An 11374-nucleotide genomic window follows, 5' to 3' on the forward strand; every position below is an offset into this window, starting at 1 on the left:
CCCCCTCAACTTAGAGACCAGAATTTTATATTGTTTTGTTTTAAAAAAAGCCACAGTTTTCATTTAGAAGAATAATACCTACTCATAGTAGAAAGTGTGGAAAATAGAGACAAGAATGAAGACGTTGCTTCCCATTATATAGACATTTTATTGTGCCTGTTTGAGTAAAAACCTCATTTTGTATCCAAATTATAAGTTTGAAAACAGGTTGAAATGAGTGAGGGAAACTGCTGATTTTTGTAGAACATTCCAAGTATAGAAGGTATGAATTTGTGAGTCTGCGATATGCATGTCCATGTGTTGGAGGTGGCAGTTATATCAAGTTAACAATGACAGTTTTTGTGCAGTTAATATGAAAATAGAAAGTGTGAGTGTGTCCCAGATACACGACAGCATATTATTTTTGTTCAGTGGAAATAGATTTATGTAGAAACTGAATCAGAAGTAATCCTGATGGAAATAGTTTCACTATGTTATATACCGTGTAAAGATGCAAATTACTTTTCTCTTTTTAGCTGTAACTTCAACTCCTCTGAGGAAACAGGAATGTAATATGTGCATATATTTTAAAGCAATAAATAACATATAACAAAGAAAGTAAATTTTAAAGATAAAAATCTGGTGTCCTAGATGCTTCCGGTACAAGCAATCTTATTCTAGCCAAGTTGTCTCCCTTTTCTTTCATTCAATGTCTGGAACAGAAAAACAAAGGTAAAATCAGAAGTCAAGAGTCAACTAAAGTGACAGTAGAATCTGAAGTTATGAAATTGTGCCTTTTCCTTCTTTCTGATACCCTTGATAAAATTTCCAGGGGAGTTGCCATTTTCATCTTTCTCATTTAGGGATATGCAGACAAATGTGAGATCTACTTATACTTTTTTCTCACTCATCATTAAGTCATTAATTTTTCAAGTTTTCAAGTCTTAAATCCCTATGCTTAGGATTTCAAATGTAGTTCAAATCAATTCAATAAGGTATCATTCATGATTCAGTCAGAGAAGCAAAACCACTAAGATGAATGGATATATGCATATGGATTTCCTCTTTCCCTTCTTCCTTTTTCTTTTCCTTTTTCTTTCTCTCTCTCTTTCTCTTTCCCCTTCTTCCCTTCCTTCCCCTTTCTTTTTTTCTCGTTCTCTTTTTCTTTCTTCCTTTCTTTCTCTCTTCTTCTTTCTTTCTTTCTTTCTTTTTCTCTCTTTCTCATCTTTTAATCTATCTATGTATGTATCATCATCTACTTAATGTTTTTGGTTTTATTGTTGTTGTTTAGATATTTAATTCACTTGCAGTACGTTTTGGTGTTAGAAGTGGTTGGGGGGAGTGGATCCAGATTTAAAATACTATGTTTTTAAATATTAAGATTTCCATTCCCTCTTTCCCTATTATTGGAGTCAATAGTTTAGAGGGTATCCTGCACATTGTTTTCTAAATCAAAACTTTGGGGCTCTATAATAGGTGCCGTCCCATTCTTCATTTCTTTTTCTATGAAAAAGCTCATGTTATTTATCTTCTCTTAATGTCTTTTCCTTTTCATCTTTATTAGATTAGATTCCTGGTCACAGAGTCTGAGGTGGAAAATTGCCTGCAGAAGGTTCATTGGGAGAGCCTTTAGGGGTTCCACACACAATGAAGTGAGTCAGGAAGCACTGGGCACTGAGAAAGTGGTTGCAGTTGAGGTCTCAGGTGTTCCTGCAGGGAGGCTTGGAGCTGCAATAACCCTTCCGAATTATCTCCAATTGAGGCCAGGGGACTGGGACTTTGCAGCCTCACATCAGCCAGTCACTTTTCCTTGGGAGAGAAACCTTGAGTGAAGCAGCTCCCTGTGGCGACAGTATGCAGCAAGGCTCTCAGCTGTGGTCCATTAGCAGATAGTGTTCCCAGCAACTGGGGGGTTTATGGTTGGCCCTAAAGTGGGACTCTGGGTGGGGTGTCACAGTACTTACTGGGTGCCAGAGAGAAGGCAGCTGTCCATGAATTTTATCGTCATTCTTACGCTCTGCTCTGATGTGGTTGCAAAACTTCTACTCTGGTTGGATTCTAAGATTACAATAGGTATTTAGGTAGCTACTTGGTTATTTTTGGCTGTGTTAAGGTTTTCTGTCAGTTTCAAAGCTGTTTCTTCATTTCTGTTTATCTGTGTATGAAGAAAACTTTAAAGTTTGAATATTTTATTTCTTCAGTAGAATCGTTTTCATAGATTAGTAGATCTCAAAGCAATGATTCTGGTATGGAGATCAGGAGCCAAATGCAAGGTCAGTTTACTGAAATTTGTCAGATACTGATGTAAGATCATTTATGAGCATATTGAGTACCTTCTGGGGGAAGTCAGGTGCTTGATAAAGTGGTATAAGGTATAAAACAAGAACATTCTCCCTAAAGAACCTGAAATTTAGAAAATTAGAAAGTATAATTAAACCTGTTCAGCTGCAAAACAAAATCATTTGGGTGGTGTGGTGGTTATTTCTTTGTGTAAGAGTGACTGGGCCAAGGAGTGCCTAGGCTAAACATGATTTCTGGGTGGGTCAGTGAGGGTGTTTCTGGATGAGATTGGCACTTGAATCAGCAGACTCAGTGATGTAGATTGCCCTCCCCAGTGTGGGTGGGCATCATCCAATCCACTGAGGACCTGAATAGAACAATAAGGCTGAGGGAGAAGGAAATCTCCCTTGTTGCTTCTTGCCTGCCTGCTTGAGCTAGTACCTATTCTTTTCCCACCTTTGGACTTGGATTTACACGCTCAGCTCCCCTTCTCAGGCCTTTGGATGCAGACTGGAATTACACCACTGGCTTTCCTGGGTCTCCAGCTTGCAGACTGCAGATCCTGGGACTTCTCAACCCCCATCATCATGTGAGCTAATTCCTCACAATAAATCTCTTCGTATATATTTATTAGTAAGTCCCCTACATATAAACAAGTTCCGTTCTGAGAGCCCGTTTGTAAGTCCAATTTGTTCGTAAGTCCAACAAAGTCAGCCTAGGTACCCAATTGACACAATTGGCTATATGGTATTGTACTGTAATAGGTTTATAATACTTTTCACACAAATAACACATAAAAAACAAGCAAAGACAACAAATAAAGAAAACATTTTTAACCTTACAGTACAGTCCCTTGAAAAGTACAGTGGTACAGTACAACAGCCGGCATACAGGGGCTGGCATGGAGTGAAGAGGCAAGCAGGGTTAGTGACTGTAGGAAGGAGAGAAGGTGGGAGATGGTAGAGCTGAAGGATCGTCAGCAATAGGAGACGGAGGGCAAGCTGCAATTTCACTCACGCCTGATGCTGATGGAACACATGTTTGCATCTTTGAAAATTTGCAACTTGAAGGTTTGTATGTAGGGGATTTTCTCCCTCCCTCCCTCCCTCTCTCTCTCTCTCCATATATATATATAAATCTCCTATTGGTTCTGTTTCTCTGGAGAACACTGGCTAATACATTTAGACAAAATGGAAATTTATTGGCTAATGTAACTGGAAAGTCTGTGGATGGCTGGAGCCAGGGATTCAAATGATGTCACCTGGATCTTGTCTCTCTCCATCTTTCTGCTTGGCTCTTATCTGAGTCAGCTCCAACCTCAGACAAGCCCCCATGATGACTGGGGTTTCTGCCAGCAGCCCCAGTCTTATTTCCTCTTCATGAAAAGCCCAAGATATAGGGTTCCTTTTCACTAACAACTTCCAGAACACATCTGGGTCTGAATCTCATTGGCTAAAGGATAGAATACAATGATTAATTGGCTTAGGACCTGTGTTCACCACTGAAACATGGGATGTACCTACATGGCTCGAGAGACAGAAAAGTGGGATTTTTATAGAGGGAATTTGGGGTGTGATTGGCAAAAAAGAGGAAAAAAAAGGATGCCAGGTAACAAAAAGAACAAATGACTTCTAAAATGAGCCAGGCTACATAATTCTATTTTCATTTAATGGATATTTTTTTGAATTCCTTCTATATCCTGGGACCTGTATTAGATGCTGGAACACAGAGGAGAACAAGATAAAGTCCCAATGTTCAAAGAGCTTGTATTCTAGAGGGGGAGGAAATGGAAAATAAACAGATAAATAAGCAACCTGTTGTGCCAGTTATCAATTTATCATCTCTCCAAATCTTCCCTTCTTTGCCCTGCTTTGTAATACTAAAGCTGAACTCTGTGCATATTTCTCCTTTCCAGCTGGCAGAATGTTAAATTTCATTAATACAAGTCACAGGGCAATGTGATAACAGCAGGATGATATTTCCTTTCAGAGTTCCCATCCTCCATCATTATTATTCTGTGAGGAAGCCCAGCAGTTCCTACAGATGAGTTCCAACTGCACCCTTAGGCCACTTCCCATGGGTTCTGTTCTGCCCATAACCTCCTGCAATGGCAGGCAGCAGAGGCCTGGCCACACCCTCTGGCAAGAGTAGACTTCTTCTAAAGACCAGTAATAGCCCATAGCCTTTGGTAAGTTTTCTTGGCCACAGTCAGACTGCATGCTCCTGTGGTAGCCATGCCCTTTCTGAGAAGGTCTGAATCTCAGCCCTGGGGAGGGGGCTCTCTTAGCCCTTAGCTCCCTTAGTGTTTCAGCCTAGAGGCAGTCACTACCTTTTTCCCTAGGCTGCATCTAGGCTCCTTAGGGTCCTCTTCTACCCCTTTTATTAGTTAACTGCCTTCTACCAGTTTAAAAATTCTTTATATTAAAATTCCCTTCCTTAAATATTCGGTGTGGTTTCTGTCTCCTGACTGGGCAGTGACTAACACACAGGTCACCCAGTGATAAGCGTTAGAAAGAAAAATGAGTTCTGAAGGAAGAGAGGAATTGTTCTGGATAGGGTCCATCAGGGAAGGATTCTGAGGCCTGAATAGAGCAGGGTTATGAAAATTGTAGAACAAAGTGTTCTAGATGGGACACCCAGCACATGCAAAGATCCTGAGGTAGAATGAGCTTGGCATGTTCAATGAAGAGCAGAATCCTGATGTGACTGCTGGTGAGTAAGTGAGGGGGAAAGTGGTAGGAAATGAAGTCAGAAGGCCAGTCAGGAGCCAGATCATGGAGGGCCTATAGCATCATGGTGAAGAGTTTGGATTCTAGTCTGCAAGCAAAGTGAAGCCACCGGAGTGTTTGAGCAGAGGAGTAACTTGACCTGACTTATGTTTTTGTTTTTGTTTTTGTGGTACGCGGGCCTCTCACTGCTGTGGCCTCTCCCGCTGCGGAGCACAGGCTCCGGACGCGCAGGCTCAGCGGCCGTGGCTCCCTGCTGTGGCCTCTCCCGCTGCGGAGCACAGGCTCCGGACGCGCAGGCTCAGCGGCCGTGGCTCACGGGCCCAGCCGCTCCGCGGCATGTGGGATCCTCCCGAACCGGGGCACGAACCCGTGTCCCCTGCATCGGCAGGCGGACTCTCAACCACTGTGCCACCAGGGGAGCCCCCTGACTTATGTTTTTAAGAATCCTCCCTGGCTTCTGTGCAAAAGAATCAACTGTAGTAGGTAATGAGGCTATTAAAATAATCCATGCAAAATGATAGTGGTTTGGACTAGGTGAAGACGTAGAGGTGGTGGGGAGTGGTCACTTTCTGGTTATATTTGAAGGTAGAGCTAATTGTCCTGGTGGACTGAGGAATGAAGTTGCCATTAACTGAGATGGGTAACATGAGAAGGAGCATGTTTGGGATTTCTCTGGTCGATTATTTAGTTTGGGAGAGTTTTAATATACATTAAATTTGAGAAGTCTGCTAGAATTCTAAATGGAGCTATTGAGTTGGAAATTTGGCATACAGCTGGGAATTCAAAGGAGAGTTAGAGACCAGAGATGTACACTTGGTTATCATTAGCATATAGACAGTAATTTTACAGGATGAAATTCCTAATGCAGTGAGGATAAATAGGTAAGATAAGTCTGAGAATAGAGCCCTGGACCAAGGAATATTTAGAGGTTGGCAATATGAAGAAGAACCAGCAAAGAAATGCATGGAAGTGCCCAAAGAGCAAGGAGGAGAATCAAAAGAAAGTGAGAAGTGTGGCAATTGTTGGATAGGTGTGTTTGATCAAGAGAGATTGTGCAAGTATACTTTCACAGTAAGGGTCCAATCAGAGGGAAAATTGAAGATGCAGGATACAGAGAGAACAAATGCTAGCTAGACCAATATCCTCGCAAAGACGAGAGGGGTAAATCCTGTGCACAACTGGTATGCGTGATCCTTGATAGGAGCACAGACAGTTCATCTGCAGAAATGGCAGATTACAGACAACAAGGAGAATACATTTAGCAGTGGGAACATGTGGATGCTCTTTTGATAACTTTTATTTCCTTAGAAAAATAAGAGCAAGGCTTTTAGTTGAGATTGAGGAGTGGGGAATAGTGGTTTGAGGTTTGTGGAGAGAGCATAATGCGAAAAAATTTTGTCTGGGAAAACTGGGAGAATGAATTAACTAGAGAAATATGTAGAATGCAGGGCCATGAGTGTGTGCAAATAAGACAGCACATTTTTTTAGTAAGTAAAATCAAATCCAGGGAAGCTAGAAATACTCTTTCCCCTATGCTGCCTATTTCATCCCTAAAATATGCACATCACAAAACCCATCTCACAACAAAAGGACCAAACCATAGCCATTCCTCCATTTAAAGTTCTGCCTATCATTTATCTATGGGAAGAGAGAACTGGGACAAAGGCAGATAGCTGACACAGGTACACTAGATGGACTAGAAAAAGAGATGGACCCAAAAGCCCATAAAAAGTTTTTTTTCAGCATTTGATGTTTAGGTTCCTTGGGCAAATAGAATCATAAATATCTGAAACTCAGATGGCTTATGTTTCTAAGCCCAAAAGAATCTCTGTTTGAGACTGGCTTTTCAGACTTAGCAATTTGTAAACTTATCCTTAAGTCTTAAGGATAGGTAGTCTTAAGCCTTCCAAGTGGATGGAACCCACTTTATACAAGCCACTTCTATTCCCATGTAGGTTAGTGTTTAAAGTAGCAGAAGAAACTAGTATTTGTTGAAATACTTTTTTTTTCTGTGTTGGAATAGACTTTTTTTTTTTTTTTTTAAACAAATATTAACTCATTGAATCCTTAAATCAGCTTAACCAGTTAGGTATTTGTGGTAGAACTCTTTTGTCTTCTCATCATACTTTTTCTACTGGGAGCTGCCCATCACCCATCATTTGTGATTTTGATGGAACTCTGTCCGCTAGCATGAACATGTGGTCCAGCTGATTTCTCAGCATTACCCTTTCTCTGTGAACGGTCCAATAGAGTCTTCTCTAGGAGTTGATATGTGGGTACTGGGAGAGACAAGGTCTGTATTTATTCATTAATTAGCTCAATAACTACTGGGCATATACCCTGAGAAAACCATAATTCAAAAAGAGTCATGTACCACAATGTTCATTGCAGCACTATTTACAATAGCCAGGACATGGAAGCAACCTAGGTGTCCATTGACAGATGAATGGATAAAGAAGATATGGCACATATATACAATGGAATATTACTCAGCCATACAAAGAAACGAAATTGAGTTATTTGTAGTGAGGTGGATGGACCTAGAGTCTGTCATACAGAGTGAAGTAAATCAGAAAGAGAAAAACAAATACCATATGCTAACACATATATATGGAATCTAAAAAAAAAAAAAAGGTTCTGATGAACTTAGGGGCAGGACAGGAATAAAGGAGCAGACGTAGAGAATAGACTTGAGGACACGGGGAGGGGGAAGGGTAAGCTGGGATGAAGTGAGAGAGTGGCATTGACATGTATATACTACCAAATGTAAAATAGATAGCTAGTGGGAAGCAGCCGCATGGCACAGGGAGATCAGCTCGGTGCTTTGTGACCACCTAGAGGGGTGGGATAGGGAGGGTGGGAGGGAGACGCAAGAGGAGGGGATATGGGGATATATGTGTATGTATAGCTGATTCACTTTGTTATACAGCAGAAACTTAACACAACATTGTAAAGCAATTATACTCCAACAAAGATGTTAAAAAAATCCCAACTATTAATTTCAGATACTGTTCTAGGTTTGGGGGATAAAAAATGGGCAAATCAGTCTCTCTTCCCAGGGAACTTTCCTTTCTCTGAGAACAGTAAGGATCGTATTATTCAGGAGGTACCACTTGCTATGGTTTTTTTTCCTGCCCAAACCTGCCTGAGGGTGAAACTAATGTAGAGGAAAACTGAACCAAGAGACTGAAAAACATACAATAGTAATGTGTCAATCTTGCATACTTGGTTTCAGCCATACCTTACATTAAATGTAGTCCTCAACCTTTAGGTTGCCTTTATTTTTTCTATATATCCTTAAGCCAGTTTGAGTTGGATTTCTATTTATACTATAAAAAATATTTAATGAGTGCTTGTGAGTAGCCTAAAACCCTATGAGGTGTGGCGGTTGTAGAGGAGAAGAAAAGACATAAGGTCCTGTCTTTATGGAATCTTATCATGGGGAAGGCAGGTAGTAAATACATGATTAATAAAATTTCAGATAGTAACACGTGCTTTGAAAAAATTTAGAAAGGTTAATGGAATAGAAAATATATGTGTGCTTGTGGAAGAGTGTGGAGACAATTTTATTCAAAATGTCAAAGGAAGTCTCTCTAAGGAACTGCCATTTGAGCTGAGATCTGGGTTGTCAGGGAGCCAGCCATGTGAAAATCTGGGGCATGAGTTTCCCAGTAGGGGAAAATGTAAGTACATTGTCTCTGAAATCCAGATGTGCTTGTTATATTCAAGTATCATAAAGGAGGTCACAATGAACAAGGTGGGTGGGCGAGGCAAGATCAGTTCATGTAGGGCCTCTTAGAACTTGCTATAGATTCTGGATTTTATTATAATTGCATTGCAAAACCATTGGTGGTTTTGTAGTAGAAGCATGAACTTATTTGTGTTATGTTCCAAAACAATTACCTTGTTACATGAAGATCAGACTACAGTGGGACAACAGGAAAAGCAGTAGGGAAACTAGGTAAAAGTCTGTTAATCCAAGTGAGAGATATTGCCAGCTTGAACTAGAGTGGTTGCAGTGAAGACAGGGGAATTGGTGGGATCAGGATACATTCTTAGAGCAAGTAGGGCCTCCTGATGGATTGATTAGATATATGAATGGAGGGTGGGGGAGATGAAGAGTGGGAGTAGAAGATCAAGAAATTCTAGAATTCTAGATCTAGAATTTCAGCATAAGCAACTGGATGAATAGTTGTGAGACTAAAGGAGATGGAGATGATCTGGGGAAGAAAAGGTTGTTGGGACTGAGAATAAGATGAGTGGATAGATGTCACAATACTGGATGTGTTAAGTGTGACACTTTTCCTACCTATAAAAGAGCAGATGTTGAGTAGACTGTTGGATTTGCCAGTATGGAGTTTAGGAAAGACATATGGTCTGCAGATATAAATATACATTCTATCTGAAGCCATGGCATATGGTGAGATCTCCTAGAGGGGTGGGGATAGATATAGAAGAGGGACAAGGACGGAGCCCTTGGGTACTCCAACATTTGCAATTCGGGTACAAAAAGAAGAGTCGGCAGAGGAGATTGAAAAGTAATCTCTTTTGAGCTCATAGACGATCCAAATGTGATATTAACAAAGTTGGGAAGGAAGTATTTGATGAGTAAAGGATGTGTTCAGCCATGTCCACCGAGGAGCAGCTATTGAGAGTCCAATAAGGTGAAGACTGAGAATCGAATATTGGTTTACTAAGTTGATCTTGAAAAGAGAAGTTTCAGTGGAGCAGGGATAGAGACAGGAGCTGCCTTGTGATGGGCTGAAGAGAAGTGGGGAAATCAGGACCTAGAGGCAGACTATGAACGATTCTTTCAGAAGAGCAATGAGGTAGCTGCCAGAAGAGAATATGGAGTTAAGGAAAGGTCACTTACAACCGAGAGTCCTGACCAACACTGTGTCATTATCCTCATTATACACATGAGGAGATTGGGGCCTAGAGAGTGTACATAACCCTTTCAATGACACACTGTTAATATTTGGCAGTACTACAGTTTAAAGTCAGGGATTTTTTACCGAAATCCATAATTTTTCAAACTGTATGTCAGGCTTTGCTGTTTACACACTACATATAGTATCTAGCACGAATAGGCAATATTATAGTAAACAATGTTTTCAATATACCATGTTATATTATTATTATCCTGATTCCAGGAGTCTAGTACACTTTTACCATCGTGCCCTTGTATGTGCCGTCCACATAAAGTAGAAAAATGACCACAAACGATGCTTATCATTGGCGTCTGGAGCACAATGAAGTTAATGACTTAGCTGGTGACGAAAAGTTTTAAAACTTAGAATTATTTATATTATTATCTATTCAAGACACAAAGGTCAAAAGTAATCACTATGCATCAGGTGTATAAAACAAGTTAATTTATTTTCCAAGAGTGTTCAAAGCTGTGTGTTTACCTACTTTCTAGAATTTTAGAGTTCCTAATTGTCAACATTATTTGATGGTACAGTTGTACATCCAAGTAAGAATTCATAGGACAGTCCTCTCATGATTCATTATATAGTCACTTGTCATTTGCATTTATATTTTGAAGTTCTTCATTAATGCCTGAACTTTAAATTCAATGCCCAGTGTGCCTGTTTCCTGAGATACATTTTCTCCTTCTTATATGATAATTTGAATATTTATGACTTTTTCTTTGTACCTTTCCTCCACATTATTTGGTTGTATGTAGGTGACCTTGAATTTGTCAGATATCCTTAACTCTTGTACAGAGTTTTGACTGAACTACCATGGTCTAACTGCTTTTTGGCCTAAGCGTAGCAATGGGCACTAGGAAAGTGAAAACTAATTGCTACCCCGCTGCTGATTCCCTTTGTGATTCTGGATAAATCACTAGCCTGCCCAACTTCCTTCTACTCTCACAACTGAGCTGGTAATCAACAATCTTCTCTTCCCAGACTATTAGGTTCTGGGCTTTTTGTGATGTCACATGTTTCAATGGTTTGTGCTGTTTTTATTTCAGGAGTACTTACTAATCTTACAGGAGCGTTGTGAAAATTAATTAGTTAATGTTCACAAAGTACTTTGAAGATTAAAAGCCCAGGATAAACGCTTATTATTGTTTCATGCACTCCAAGGGCCTAGCTGGGTAGACTGGCGAATGTGTTTCCCAGAGATGAAAGGGTTATGCAATCCTGCGGTGTAGGATTGTATGGTTGGCAAACAGGTTACTCAGGATTGCATATATGGGAGTTACTCTCACCAGAATACAAACGTGCTGCCAAAACCTGGAAGAATGTCATTTGTTAGAACTAGTGCTGACTTCCAAAGCATCCTAGCCGAGATGATTATTATTTCATGATACTGAGTGAAATGATAAGACTGATGAGTTTATCAGGTAGAGATGAAAGGAAGGAGAAAGGTAGCTC

The sequence above is a fragment of the Physeter macrocephalus genome, chromosome 8 (assembly GCF_002837175.3).
Source record: "Physeter macrocephalus isolate SW-GA chromosome 8, ASM283717v5, whole genome shotgun sequence".
In the NCBI taxonomy this organism is placed as follows: domain Eukaryota; kingdom Metazoa; phylum Chordata; class Mammalia; order Artiodactyla; family Physeteridae; genus Physeter; species Physeter macrocephalus.